Raw genomic sequence first — 15,046 nt, forward strand, 5'->3', positions numbered from 1 at the left:
GTTGTAGTGCTATTTATGATATGATGAGCAATAAAAATGTACAAGTAAGGGTAATTTTGCTTATTATTACTCTTACTAAAGGATAAATTTGGATTTTCTTTAAACACTGATCTGGCGGCAGACGCTGGAGATATTGAAAAAAAGTGGAATAACCCTGCTGAGCCACTTAAACAACACTGCAGTAGGGCATCTACAGGCTTGTGACGTCACACATCAATTCAAGATGGAAGTAGGGCTTTTTGGCGTAACGTTAAATTTGTCACTGTTTAAAGCCTTCTCTAAACATGTACAATGAAGAAAATAGCATAATATTATTGTCATTGCTCCTTCTGAAGCACGATCTTTCGATTTCTTAAATAAAAAAAATATGGTGAACAACCCTATTACAGTAATATACAGCAGGGCCAGGTAAGAATACCCACTTCGATTCATATAGCTGCTGGATGGTAATATAGTTTGTATACCTTTTTAAATGGGCTATTAAGAAGGTATAAACCTTCATGAAAATTTTTCAAAATCAAGAGACAGAATTATTTCTCTCCATGCTGCCTCCTTTGAGATATTACAGCACAAGGGTCTGACAGGTCTTCTCAAATTTGAGATTAAAAAAATACAACAATTACAGTAGAAAATATTCTCTTTATTTCAATGGGAAAGTTATAAATATTAAATTAAATTATTGAGGCTCTGTAATTCACTAAATAAAATGGACGTAATGATAGCAGCATTGAAAATCTTGTCTATTTTACAAGCATCCAGGGGGGGGGGCCCCCATGCCTCACCCTGAAACCGATAATGGGTCAGAGGAAAAGTAGCTGCTTATGGAGGCAGAGACTTGAGTAGAGTAGGCTGTGTGGGGTGTGGGCAAGTTACAGTGTCAGGGGCAGTCCGGCTACGCTGGCTGGTCGGCAGTCACTGAGGGCCCCAAGCTTAGGGGTGCCCCGCAATGCTCGGGTATATTGTGAAGTATGTATGGAAGGTGTAACAATAAAAAGACTCAGATTACTAGAAAAAAAGTTTTTCTGCAATTATAAAATTACGCATTTTCATTAATTGCTTTAATTACAACATACTCAGTCTAAAAAGGTTGTATAAAAAAAATAAGTAAAATAAAAGTGCCCGCACATAAAAGAGAACCTGATGCTTTTTTTGCAAGGGTTATTGAAAAAGTTTATTTTAGAGTTCTTTACGATTTTGGTGCAGTTTCAAGGAACAAATTTACTAAATAGATGACAGAACCATTATGAGTCATTAAATTTTATAAGCTGTGAAATTATCACTTTTCATAGTGTTTTTACTTACGAAATTGCTATTAACTATTAATTTTTATCTACCTTTTATGATCCAGAATAGCATCAGAATACACGTCTGGGCATGACCCCCAGTCAAGGGCCTCCAATCATCCCAGACTGCTCATGCTGTTAGTGTTAGGTTTAGAGGGGAATGGGTTGGTCCCCTCCATTTTTGAATATGTACTAGAAAATTTTAAAAGATATTAATGGTGATTAAAAATAAGTCACATACGGGTGTATGCCGCGTGTCGTAATGGAGATTGCCCAAACGTATGTGAGTTATTTTTAATCATCATGAGCCGTGAAAGCTTCAATCAAGATATTAATGGTGTCTCTCTAATGCAAGTTTTTATTTCACTAGATCAATGAACACTGTTTGAAGGCAATAGGTTGGTTTCCTATTTTTTTTATTGCCTAAATCGAAAGATTATTTCACCCTTTTGGATGTTTAAATGTCAATATCTATTTTTAGCTATGAAATTAAAAGTGAAAATTTTCAAGCGTGTGAAAAAGCGAAGGCTAAGTATGAATGCTGGGAAAAGCCCATGTGACATCATTCTGGTTCCGGCTGCCACTGTGTGAGGCCACCTTGGTGCGAGGCTATGAGCACCGCTACGATGCAGGCTGCTAGCAGCTAGCACTTGGCTTAAATAAGGATTATTAATACCCTATCAAACAAAGGAAACTTTCAAACCATAGACAATTTTAATAGGTGATTATTAAGTCATGTTTCCATGAGCTCTGTGCCTCATGCATGTATCGGTAATCTCAGACAATGTAAAACCCCTGACTACTCGTATAGCATCTGATCCCCTGTGACGTCAAGTGGAGTGGCATCGAATGGCCGCCAATATGACCTTTTTCAAATGAGGTTAAAATTGACGATTAACATTTGTCTGAGTTGGGATTTCTGAAACCAAATAATTTGTATATTATGATTTATGAATACACTAATGGTTGGTGACAAATCAAAATCAATGCCTTTTGTTTTCTTTGATGAAGGAAACTACCTTATTAGAGAATATATAAAACCAATTGCCTGAAAGCAGACAAATTATTGGTGAGAGGTGTTCAGATACTGCTCCCCCCTCCCTAAAACCCTTATTTCCCTGTGACTAGCTGCCTTGCCCTCCACTAAAATATAAGGCACATTCATAAATGGATACTATCGTTGTATCATGGTAATGGATACACACATAGATAGGTAGCACTAAACTCTGAAAGGTTGGAAGAAAAGAAGTTCACCTAAGGTTCAATTTTATTTCATGGAATTCCCATGTTCTTGATTATTGAGTGTTATGCTTTAGTTTATGGGCTACTTGCTTCCAGGATTTGATCCTTGCTTTCTTCAAAGAGGCTACATATATCAACGTAAAATTTTAGGGGTTGATCAATTAATGAACCAAAAAAATGTATTTTTCCTGTACATATTGCCATTAAACACCCACAATTAATCAAAAATCACTTATTTTACACCACCAGTGTGGTAAACCCCTGCTTCAAAATGGTTTCAAATAATGGATTCAGTATATGTAAGTACAATCTGAGCTGTTCGGTGCATGCTTCATGAGTTTTAATAAATTTCCAATTTTTTCATTGATACAATTTGCCATGAACTACGTACATACCTCTATTCTGTATTTGTTAGCAAAGCATATTTTTAACATAACAATATTTACACGCAATCTAAATTGATTCCTTGAATGGAAGTAATGTCAATTTGATGTACTACAATATGGTATAGGTTGATAATGGCTTCCGGGTGCAGCTGCACCCGGAAGCCATTATCAACGATGCCCCTCGCTGCGAAAACCTACGTTCAAAAATATGGTATAGGCTTTATGATCGATATTCCAGAACGAATTCATATCACAAATCATGGGTCTACTGAGGTCAGTTACTGTAGCCAGGTTATGCTTGAGATAGGTAGTACATGACATTTTTATCCTTGCATATTTGCTCTTTATTAATAAGAAGATCATTGGGTGCAGTAATTATTAGCAGTAAACGTTTCCATGGCCTACCACTTCTTTTGGTAAACAAACAAATTTTTTCAATTCTATGTTAGATAACACTTTAACTACATGTTAATATTCCAATGTATCCCAACGCTTACTTAATTAAGCTTGCCTCCAAAGGACTCCTTTGAGCTTTGAAAATTATCACTATAAATAGGTAGCTATTGGTAGGTATTGCTTTTTACTCATTGATTTAATTTACAATGTGAAATATATATAATTAGCAATGTGAAGGATTTATCAAGGTATATCATTGTATGCCTGCACACACCTTTTCTTTATCCATTATTATTCATTAAGTTATTGCTTCCAGGATGGGATAGAAACTAAATAGAAAAGAAAGAGAGTTTTCTACTTTACCACATCTGTTTGTTGGGTCATAATGAATGTTGAACTCATGGGGAATGACCCATATTTTACCTGGCCTACGGCCCATACTCATCTAATCAGGCTCCAACATTAATTTCTTCAAAACAGGGGCGGATCCAGGATTTCTTTCTGGGGGGGGAGGCACAAGCAAGGCCGTATCCAGGATTTTGTTCTGGGGGGGGGGGGGGGGGGCACAAAGATACCTCATAAAACAAAACGAACGCAATGATAATGGGAGCGTATAAAAAATCTTGCGTATTTTTTAAGGCTCTGGGGGGGGGGGGGCACGTGGCCCCGTGCCCCCCCCCCCCCCCTGGATCCACCTATGCTACAAAATACATTGGAATATTGTTTGGGAATTGATCTCTCCTAATCTACGAGCTCTAGGTTCTAATGTGAGTCTGAAGAGCATTCCACTGTGGTCAAATCAAAGGGGATTGCATTGCTATAGTGGATAGACTCTTGGGTTCCCATCCAGAGGCAGATTGACCATAGTAGCTGACCCTGGGAAAGCCCAAAGCTTGTATTTGTATGATGCATGTGTTCTGACCATTCCATCCATCGGAGTGCCTTGTAAGGGATTGCTCTTCAAATTCAAGATAGTTACTTCTGGACATGACTTCTGGACGTTACTTCTGAGCATCAAACCAATCTAAGGATTGTTGATCAGTGATGATGATGACTTTGAATTGCCTCATATAGTATGTAGTTCATTTAACTGGTTACTTATCAAGGTACAAAATTTCAAAATGCAAGCAGTAGCCAGGAATTTCGTTCTGGGGAAGGGATGCAGGGGAAATTTAAAAAAAACATGGTACTAAGTTGCAGGGGTGCAGCCAGGAATTAAGCCTAGGGGGGGGTTTAGATGCATCTAATACCGGGGTGTGTGGGGTATGGAATATCCACCAGGATAAGCTGTAGGTGCGAGAATGATAAATTGCGGAATTTTAAGATAAATGGTTCAAAACGGTGGGTTTTACGGCTTTCTGAGGGATAATTTATTAATCCTTACACTATTTATTAGTAATATCAATCCAATTAAGTAAAATGGATTGAACTTAAAAATTTCTCTGAACTCTGGGGGGGGTTTATCCCCCAAAACCCACCCCTCGCTACGCCACTGCTAAGTTGAGGGTTTTAAACTAATTTTTAACACTTTTCATAATTGAAAAAAACTTCAATTTTCAAATATATATTTTTTGTAAATTCATGACTTTCAATATTTTGTTTTCTTTTATGATGAAGCAAAGTAATTGTGTTTTAATACTTAAGGAGTGGGCCGGTTGAGGAGGTAAGGGGGGGGGCGGGCATACCCCCACCTCCCCCCGCTACGCCACTGACCGACACGGAAACCAGTTCAATTATATATTGCCCTTAAGGTGGATCTCCAACGAAAGATTTTATTTCATCAGCAAAACAAGGAATTTTTAAGGGTAATTTGGGGATATTAAAAAAGCCACTGTTCCCCCATCCTTACTCTGAGACTGTTCCCTTGGCGCAGAATGGGGGGAATTGGGGGAACAATGGGGGGGTTTTTGGGTATTAAACCCCCCCAGAGCTCAGAGAAATTTTTAAGTTAAATCTATTTTACTTAATTGGATTAATATTACTTATAGAATAGTGCGAGGATTAATAAAAAAAATCCCTCAGAAGGCCGTAAAACTCACCATTTTGAACCATTAATCTTATTTTTTTTTCTGGGGGAGGAACCCCGAACCTCCCGCTTACCCTTGCGAGTATGCAATACCCCCTGGCCCCCAAGTATTAGTTGCATCTGGAACCCCCCCCCCCCCCTAGCCTTAATTCCTAGCTGCGCCCCTGGTTCCCTTAGCATGCGAATTATTGATGAGAGGTATTGCATATCACCAAGGCAACGCGGAAAGAAATGAAAACCTCTTCGCCAAAATAACGATCTTAATCCGCCACTGCAAAATTTTTTTTTTTGGCAGTACGAAGAAACTTGAATCACAAAATGCATTGGCGACAGATATATCTTTAATCTAAGAGTCATACAAATAAATGTCATCATTGATGCATGTTGAAAATACGTCAATTTTACTCCCATGAGCGTGATTGCCTTCAATTTTACGTAATATCATGGAGTAAGTAATTACTTACTCTACGGTAATATGCTGCCTTGCCCCGAAGCCCAATTCAATTCCTCACTCATCGACTTTCCCATAGACATTATTGCGTCTTACCTCAAACGGTTGCTTATCAGAGAGCATGCCCCGTTCCCCTTCAAGACGCATGCGCTTCCCCATAGGAAATCCCACATGCTTTTACGAAGTCATACCAAATCTCGCTGTTGAACGAAGAGGTTCCCAGCAAGGAACTTGTGCCCGTGTGAATGGAAGGGAGGACTTCGTCGAACGAGCCATTGAGTTTTTATTGACTGAGCTAAGCGGGTGTGGAAGAGGATCGAGAATGTAGCACGAACTCATCCAGCTAAGCAGACCAGAGTATATTTGTAAATATGTAAGTACCCTCTACTTAGTCTTACCATATTAAACTGTAGGTATTTATCAAAGCACTGCTCGAAACAAGTAACATATGGTACGCAATCACGCGGACGGGTGTAAAGTTGACTTATTCCCAATTTATCTAAATGAACACATTTATTTTTATGACTTTTACATTTGAAGTACATCTGTACCAATATATTTTTTAATTCCAGTTCAGAAATAAATTGAATGTCAGTGTTAAACACCCTAAATTGCGCTTTGAAACAGCAGGATAGGCCGAATAGGGGCAGCTATCTCAGAGAAAAATGTTTGCTGTGTAAGCCATTTGGAACTGTCATGTATCTGCTTTGTAACCACTGATTTGTATGTGCTTTCGAACTGCTGTGGAATTGAAACACGGTACACAACAGTTCATGACGTCATAGCGTCCTACCATGTCATCAACTCATTTTTACACCTTTCTAACTCATGTGTAACACATTTTGGACTGCTTTAGATTTCCATTGGAAACTGCAATGGACCAAATTTTCAACCTTTGGAACTGATTTGTACACCATGGAAACTGCTTTGTAGCAGTTCAAGATGGCCGATAAAGTTCCCTTGAAATTCATGGCGATAGTTTGGAAAATTTCGGCGCGGCGACGATGGCGAATTGAAGTGCGGCCGAAATTATGGTCCTATTTAGGGAATAGCCACAATTTTATTAATAATTCCGATGCAATTACAAAAGTATTTATAACTATAAGTCTAATGCAATGAATATTATAAAGTGCTAAAACCCCGATATTCATTTATAAACACCCTATATTTGAGATATTATTGTGTATGTATCTTTAGGAATCCTCTCTCAGCTAAAATTCATATATATATATATACATATTAGATTCATAAAGCGAATCCTCCCACAGTCCTTCATCGTTTACACAGCCTGCATTCCCTATAAAAGGCCTGGTAACACGATACATTAACTCGTACGAGTTAATGCCTGTTAAAACGAACGAATCTAATAAACCAGAACGGAATATGTACGAATGCATGAACTAATTGTCAGTTAGAACAGGTTCTAATTTCTGAAGACGGATTCGCAGAAGTTCGTGTATGGTTAGACATTTTCGTGCTCATTCACACGTTCATACATTTACTTGCTCGGATTAATATTCCTACCGCGTAAACAAGTCTCAATATGATTATCAGTATAGGCGGATCTAGGGGGGGACACGGGGGCACGTGCCCCCCCCCCCCCAAGACCCTTAAAAAATTTGCTAAATTTTTAATAAGGTCCCATTATTATTGCGTTCGTTTTGTATTACGAGGTATCCTTGTGCCCCCAGAACAAAACCCTGGATACGGCCTTGCTTGTGCCCCCCCAGAAAGAAATCCTGGATCCGCCCCTGATTATCAGCATCCCTTCACCCTTATGTTCACTGAAAAATCTGGGTGTGAATCGAGAATAATATTACTGTGGATCAAAACTGTACACAAGCATCTAAAAGCCTGGCTAAACCATACATTAACATGTACGAGTTAATGTATAAATGTATTAATGCGAGAATGAACGCCAAAAATGCATCGTGTAACAGCCAACTTGTGCGAACGCCCGTTCAGAAAATAGAACTGGTTCTAATTTGGTTCATGCGTTCGTATAGGCTTAAATACTCTCGTGTAGGTATGTTCCGTTCCGGTCCACCACAGTCATTAATGAAATCAGGCATAAACCAGTACGTGTTAATGTTTTGGTCTAATCTGGCACGAGAGAAGTATTTGCTATGAATAACGCAGGCAGGGGGACCGCATAAAGTAGACTCAATTCCATCCCATACAGTGGCGCCGACTCCATGGGGCCTGAGGGGGCCCAAGCCCCCTCAAAAATTCGTAATGGGTGAGGGAAAAAATGTGTCAGGCTTGCCGATTTTCCCCGGAGTGTCCAGATATCGATATTCGAATTATCAGGGGTCTAATGTTTATCATATGACTCTTCTTAAATGCTTAAAAAACTTAAAACTCACCACTTATAAAATTTCCCGGGGCATGTTCCCCGCTTTGGGCCCCCCCAATATTTTTTATAAGTCGGCGTCCCTGATCCCATAGAAGGCTGATTCTTGTTGCCAATTAGGTCACATTTTAATCGGTTTTCAAAAATGTCTGCGGCATGGTGACGAGTGCCATGCGATCCAATTTTTTTCCAATATTTTGCGGTATAATGTTTGTACTTGCGAGGAGTAGCTTGGAAAAGTAATGAATTTGATAGATAGCATCATCGTCAGTATAAATTTTAGTTAATGACACTAATTATACTTTATTTTTCCGTGAATATCGGATCAATTTTCTTCGTCAGCGACGCGAGTGGCGGCTTTTGTAAACCCATTTAAATGCGCGGTGGGTGGCAACACTTTTAGATTCCGATTTGAGGATCCTCTTCAGTACTGTTCCTTAGCGCAGGCATGAATATACCCTCTTAACCCTTTATAACCCAGTTTAAAGTATACCGGGACTAGCCGCGGTGATAACTTTTACGGGAGTCACCCGCAATGCACAATCGTGCGAAAGATCCACAGAGAAAAAATCAAATCATCAAAAATCATCCCGGTCAAGGCGAATGATTTTTTCTCTGTGGATCTTTCACACCTTTATAACCCAATGTTGCTTGTAAGCAACATTAAAAATGTTTAAACTTTCAGCTCTATTCAGGAAACATCTAAACCACCCATTATTTTTTAGAGTAAATTTTAATGATGAAATATTTAGCTGCCACGATAATTATCATTGCGTGTAAAATTTTCAAGTTTTCGGAATGAAAAATCTTGAAATTTGATTTCTCCCAGAATCAGCTGTGGGTTATAAAGGGTTAACGGTTGAAAGGTCGGTCGCAGTTTATCTCTGGGCTAGCCATCGGAATTTACATTATCACATAACGCTTCGGAAACATTTTCATCGCCTGCAAAATGGCTTCCACCACCCAAATTCCAGCCGAGCCCGCTTATCATATACCAGTCTCGTAGTCTCCTTTCCTTCATTTAGTAGTCTTCTTTCCTGTCCCCCTCTCCTGTTGATTTCATAATCATGCCTCCAGTAAACTCTTAGGAAATCGTTCCAAATGACCCCCGTGAAAGCGTTCCGGAAAAAATTAGGAGGTGCGGCCTTGAGGAACGAAAGATTTTTATCGCTTCCACATTCAGTGGCTTAGGGGTCAACAAACTGGAGAAGAGAAGAGCGACGGCCTGTCTCTCATAAAGGTGTATAGTGGCCGAATGTTGTGAGCTTTGCTATGCGGAAGTATACCAATTTAAAATTTGATTGCCGAATCTTGAGATTTAGTCTGAGGAATGAGACCATTGTCCTTTTCCTGAGTTCAAATTAACGCCAGTGACGCGGAGTTTTTCGGATTTCGCGGAGGAGGTCATGTTGATCCCTCCTTATTTTTTGTACGTTTTTTTCGCATTATTTCGTTTTATTTAGTAAATTTTATTTCGCTGCTTTACTCATGAATATTTAGATTTATAAAAGCTTTATTCTGGTACCTGCGGTCGAACCGCGAACCCCGAGATAATCCCTTTATGCTGTATCTTCTCCTTATATATAACATCGCATGTGTAACCACTCACTCACTCATGTATACTAATTCCCGACCACTTCCAGAAAAGTTGGAGAGCTGAAATTTGTTGCACAGGTGGAGAAAAAATATTCATCGGGAGGAAAATTCCGAAAACTCGAAAAAGTCGATTAGTTTTCGAGATATATCGACTTGAAGTAACATGGGAGCCTTATGGGGCTAAAACATTTTCCCAATTATTCCGTATTTGTTAATGTTTCAGGAATATGAGATTCCTGTGACGAAAACTAGATTTTTTGTTCAATTTTTCGATGTGATTGTAATTGCGATATTCTGATAAAAAGTATTTTTTATGATTTTTTGAAAATTTCCTATGCTTTTCTTACGGGCCTATCTTTGGATTTTTTTTTGACCAACTTGCAATAATCGTAGGACAAATTCCTTGAAACGCAAGATACTAGATTTTTTGCTTGATTTTTTGGCTATCTTGGAATATTCAGAAGTCGAAAGAATTCCGAGGAATAAACGATTTTCGATTTTCCATTGTCGAGGAGACGAATATTAAATTTCGGATATCGGCTTTGAGACTTCGGCATATGAAAATTTGGAATCTCCGTGAAAACCCTTAGAGGGTACTCCGTACCCTCACGCCCTACCCTGTTTTTCCGATAACCCTCTTGGTTAATTCATAATAAAATTCCGAAGAATATCCTGCACGTGAGAAAATCATTGTCGCCATTATTTTGTGAAGCACACGATCTTGAATAACTTGGCAACCGTTCAAGTTAGACGAACCAAATTTTCAGGGTAATACTATTATCAAAAAGGACAACTTTTGACATGATAACCAATCCTCTCAATCGATTCATGTGTGAGTTTTATCGATACCAATCTCCTTAGTTACGCTTTCTTCGCTAATAACTATTTTGTTATTCAAGGTATTAATACGAAATTCAAATATAATACTAAAATTGACGTGCTTAATCTGTCAAAAGTTAATTCAAGCGGATCGAATAGTTAGAAGCGAAGTTATTATCGATCCAAGGGTGCATTCGATATATATCATTTTCAGACTTATTTACATAGTTACGGGGATAAAATTTTTAATAATTTGCTTGGACAGCCACGTTCTATACTCACATGTGAAACATTTCGATGAGTAATGATTCATAATGAAGATATATCGAAATGAAATAATATCGATAGGTCTAAATTTCTCCTTTGTTATTGACCGTAGATGTCCGAAATTTTTAGGATAGTACGTGATTGGTGATATAAGATTTCTGTGATATTTTGGTCTTCATGGCAACCATAGTTTCAACTTTATGCCGAAATATATTTTCAATGTAAAGTAAATGGGGATATATCAAAATCGTTTTATACAAATATCCTCACAAGCACACGATCTTGAATAACTTGGCAGCCGTTAAAGTTAGACAAACGAAATTTTCAGGGTAATACTAATATCAAAAAGGACAACTTTTGCAATGATAACCATTCCACTCGATCGAATCATGTGAGAGTTATATCGATACTAATCTCCTTGGATACGCTTTATTCGCTAATAACTTTTTCGTTATTCAAGGTATGAATACGAAATTCAAATGTAATAATAAAGTTTACGTGCCTAATCTGGCAAAAGTTAAATCAAGCGGATCGAATAATTAGAAGCGAAGTTATAATCGATCCAAGGGTGCATTCGATACATGTCTTTTTCAGACTTGTTTACATAGTTACTGGGATTAAAGTTTTAATTATTTGATTAGACATAAACGTACTATACGTACATGTAAATAATTTTGATTAATAATGATTCGATGTGAAGATATATCGAAATGAAATAATATCGATAGGTCTAATTTTCTCCTTTGTTATTGAGAGTACCAGTTTGAAATTTTTAGGATAGAACGTGAATGGTGATATAAGATTTCTGTTATCTTGGTCTCCATGGCAACAATAGTTTTAACTTTATGGCGAAATATATTTTCAATGTAAAGTAAATGGGGATATATCAAAATCGTTTCATACAAGTTTCCTCTTTTGCGAGATTAATAAAAATATAAGGACATGATCCTTACCATAGAGGTCACATTTAGCAATGATGGACATTCCACTTGATCCATTTCCCTGCAAGAAAAATCGATTAGAAAATCCTGGAATTCGATATTTCCCTTATATCTTTTATATTTAATTAGGTAAGGGACTGAAACTTTTACCGGTAGATAAAAATAGGTAAAAAACAAGATAAAAGGTAAATAAAACTAATGCAGTTGCTACAGTTGAAGTTATGATCGATAAAATTGAACATTTTATATATCCCTTTTGCAGACCTTTTACTATAGTTGCTGGGATAAGACTTTAAACGGTATGCTAGAAGGTTACTTACTATTCATACGAATAAATTATTTTGCAGAACTACATCCCCTTATCAGGATATGTCGATATGAAATTATATCGATAGGTGTCATTTTCTCCTACCATGTTAACCGTACCTGCCCGAAATTTTTGTCTTTTAGTGCGATGAAGTGTATGATATTTATAGTAAGTCCATTTTCAGGCAACACACACAAACTGGATGGTTTACCCACGCGATAAAAGATGTCACGTAAAATTGTTTCGTTGTAAAAAAAACACGGTTTTCCAATATCTAAGCCACGAACAGACATACTTTGGTCTTATTTATTTTCATTGCGAATGCCTATCTAATTGAAAATTGAACCCGATAGTATTCAACTGATATATCTGTCGGAATAATATGGATTCCTTACCTCCAACCTTTAGCCGACTTCACTCTTCCATTCGGCTTCTTATTAATTTTTATAATATTCATTTCATTGACTGTTGAATATGATATGCCAATATTGAGATCTAAGTAAATTCATTATCACGTGTTGAAGTTGAGGTTCATTTCACGGATTAATACCTTTGGCAAGTGTGAGGAAGGTCAATGTAAAATGAATCAACCCTCTTTCCTTTCTTTCCTGGGGTACACCTTCAAATTTTTTGCGTCTTCCTCCCCAAAGACACCTACTGGGAGGGAAATAGCCCTGTCCTCTTCAGTTTCCATACTAATATACGCAGATTTGGTGTATTATACCACTGCCAAGGAGTACCACCGATTATGCGGTAATGAATGTGGCGAATCTCGGCAAAGGAAAGATAAGATCGAAAGCTATACTGTTCAAAGAAAGATATGAATGCACATAGGGGGATCTAGGGGGCCATGGGGGAACGTGACCTCCCCCCAGGCTCTTAAAATTATGCAAGATTTTTTATACGGTCCCAATATCATTGCGTTCATTTTGTATAACGAGGTATCCTCATGACCCCCGGAACAAAATCCTGGATACGACCTTGCTTGTGCCTCCTGCCTTGAAATCCTGCATCCGCCCCTGTGAATGCAACTATGTACTGTTTTGAATTCATTCTCCTTACATATACTTAAGGGTTCTTAGGGAATTTTAATCACTCAATTAAAATACAAGAGTTAAATAACACACTGAATTCAATGAAGAACTACATCCTCTTTTCAAGATATATCGATATGAAGTTATATCAGTAGGTGTCATTTTCTCCTACCATATAAACCGTACCTGCCCCAAATTTTTGTCTATTAGTGCGATGAAATGTACGATATTTATAGTAAATCCATCCTCAGCCAACACAAACAAACTGAATGGTTTACCATGCGATAAAACCTGTCACGCAAAATTGTGTCTGTGTGAAAAACTAAATTTTCCATTATCTAATTGTAAGCCACAAACGGACATACTTTAGTCTTATTTATTGTCATTGCGATTGCCAATGTAATTAGAAATTGAAACCGTATGTATTCAATTGGCACATCTGTCGGAATAATAGGGATTTGTGGTAGTAATATATCTCCTTGGAACATGCCTTTATAATTTAGTGAGATAGAAAGATATTTCAAACGGCATAAACAATATTGACGGTCGTCAAGGGGACAGTAAGCGAAATACGCTAAAATTGAACCTTTTTTGGTTGTTTATTTCTAAATTCAGTATAAATCAGGTATAAAACGAAATGGAACTGCAGGAATAAGATATTGCAATTATTTTTCTTTCGAATGATATGTGGCTTAACTTAATGTGACCATTAAATATGCAAAAGCAAAAACGTCCGCAGGCATTGAAAACTAAATTTACAAGTATTTCTTATGGAAATGACTCATGGCACATTCCAGGGACTCATGAGTCCAAGAAGGTCAATAAGAAACCAATCAACTCTTCTTTACTGGAAAAATTTCATAACTCCCACACCCCGCGACGTAATATCAAGTGTAGGATAACGAAAGTGATATTTATATATGCTCATAACATGTTCTGCGAAATGAAGTTAACAGTTTTTTTCAACGTCCTTGATTACTAAGAAAAAATTAAAATATTTTGAAATTCAGAGAAAATGACGATTTACAAAGGAGTAACACAAGATTTCGTCAAATTATTCCTGGCCGATGTAGTTAAAAATCTTCAATAATATACAACTATGCATATGGCTTTAGAAAAGGTTAACTGTTTAGAAATATTTCAATCGATATATCCGCGAAAAAATAAAATTGGTGGACAATACTCATTTGTTTCCCGAGAAAGACTTACTTTTTACGGTATTACTCTCAACATATGGATGTCATAGGGGTAACCTCTCTTAGATATAATAGTAAATAAATGTGACCATATAATACCGTCATCTTCGAACTTCCTGAAACACCCTCTAATAAATTAAATTATGCATAAAAGTCTCCTTTTCGGGTACTTTTCGTCACACTTCCACCGCTTTTCGAACCCCTAACACTCATTGCTACGGAATCATGCGGATAATGAGTATGGCGAATCTCGGCAAATGAAAGATTAGATCGAAAGTTATACTGTACAAGGAAAGATATGAATGCGAACATCTACTTTTTGCAATACATTCTCCTAATATATACTTAAGGGATCTTAGGGGAGTTTTAATCACTCAATTAAAATAGAAGAGTTACATAAGACACTGAATTCAATGCAATTTGCACTCTATTGTTGTTCTGTCCCGAATAACTGTTTATTTATTTATACAACGCTTGACTTCATAGCAACAATGCAAAATGACCAATCTGGAAAGCGTAAGCGGTGCTGAAAGGTACCCTCCGTGCACTCCCGCGTAGGAGTTAGGGAAGAGTGTTTGGGGTGCAGGAATCCCGGAGAGTGAACCGATTATCAATGGAGCCACACGAAACGTATGGAGTTCTTTGTTGACGCTACCTCTACGCTCAGGCAAGCGATCGATTTTTACCATGGAGTGGAAGTGAAAGCGACTTTGATGTAGCGATGTAACTTTTCGAGGTGAGTTTAAATA

The 15,046-nt window shown here is 37.6% G+C and overlaps 1 protein-coding gene across 1 annotated transcript in view; it reads left to right on the plus strand.

The window, feature by feature from the left end:
- Positions 1-5,893: 5,893 nt before the first annotated feature.
- LOC124164330 overlaps positions 5,894-15,046 on the plus strand; it is a 148,624-nt gene continuing 139,471 nt past the window's right edge. The window contains exon 1 of the mRNA XM_046541600.1: positions 5,894-6,157. The gene's annotated coding sequence lies outside the window, so the exon portion shown is untranslated. The remainder of the gene's footprint in view (positions 6,158-15,046) is intronic.

The sequence above is a fragment of the Ischnura elegans genome, chromosome 8 (assembly GCF_921293095.1).
Source record: "Ischnura elegans chromosome 8, ioIscEleg1.1, whole genome shotgun sequence".
In the NCBI taxonomy this organism is placed as follows: Eukaryota; Metazoa; Arthropoda; class Insecta; order Odonata; family Coenagrionidae; genus Ischnura; species Ischnura elegans.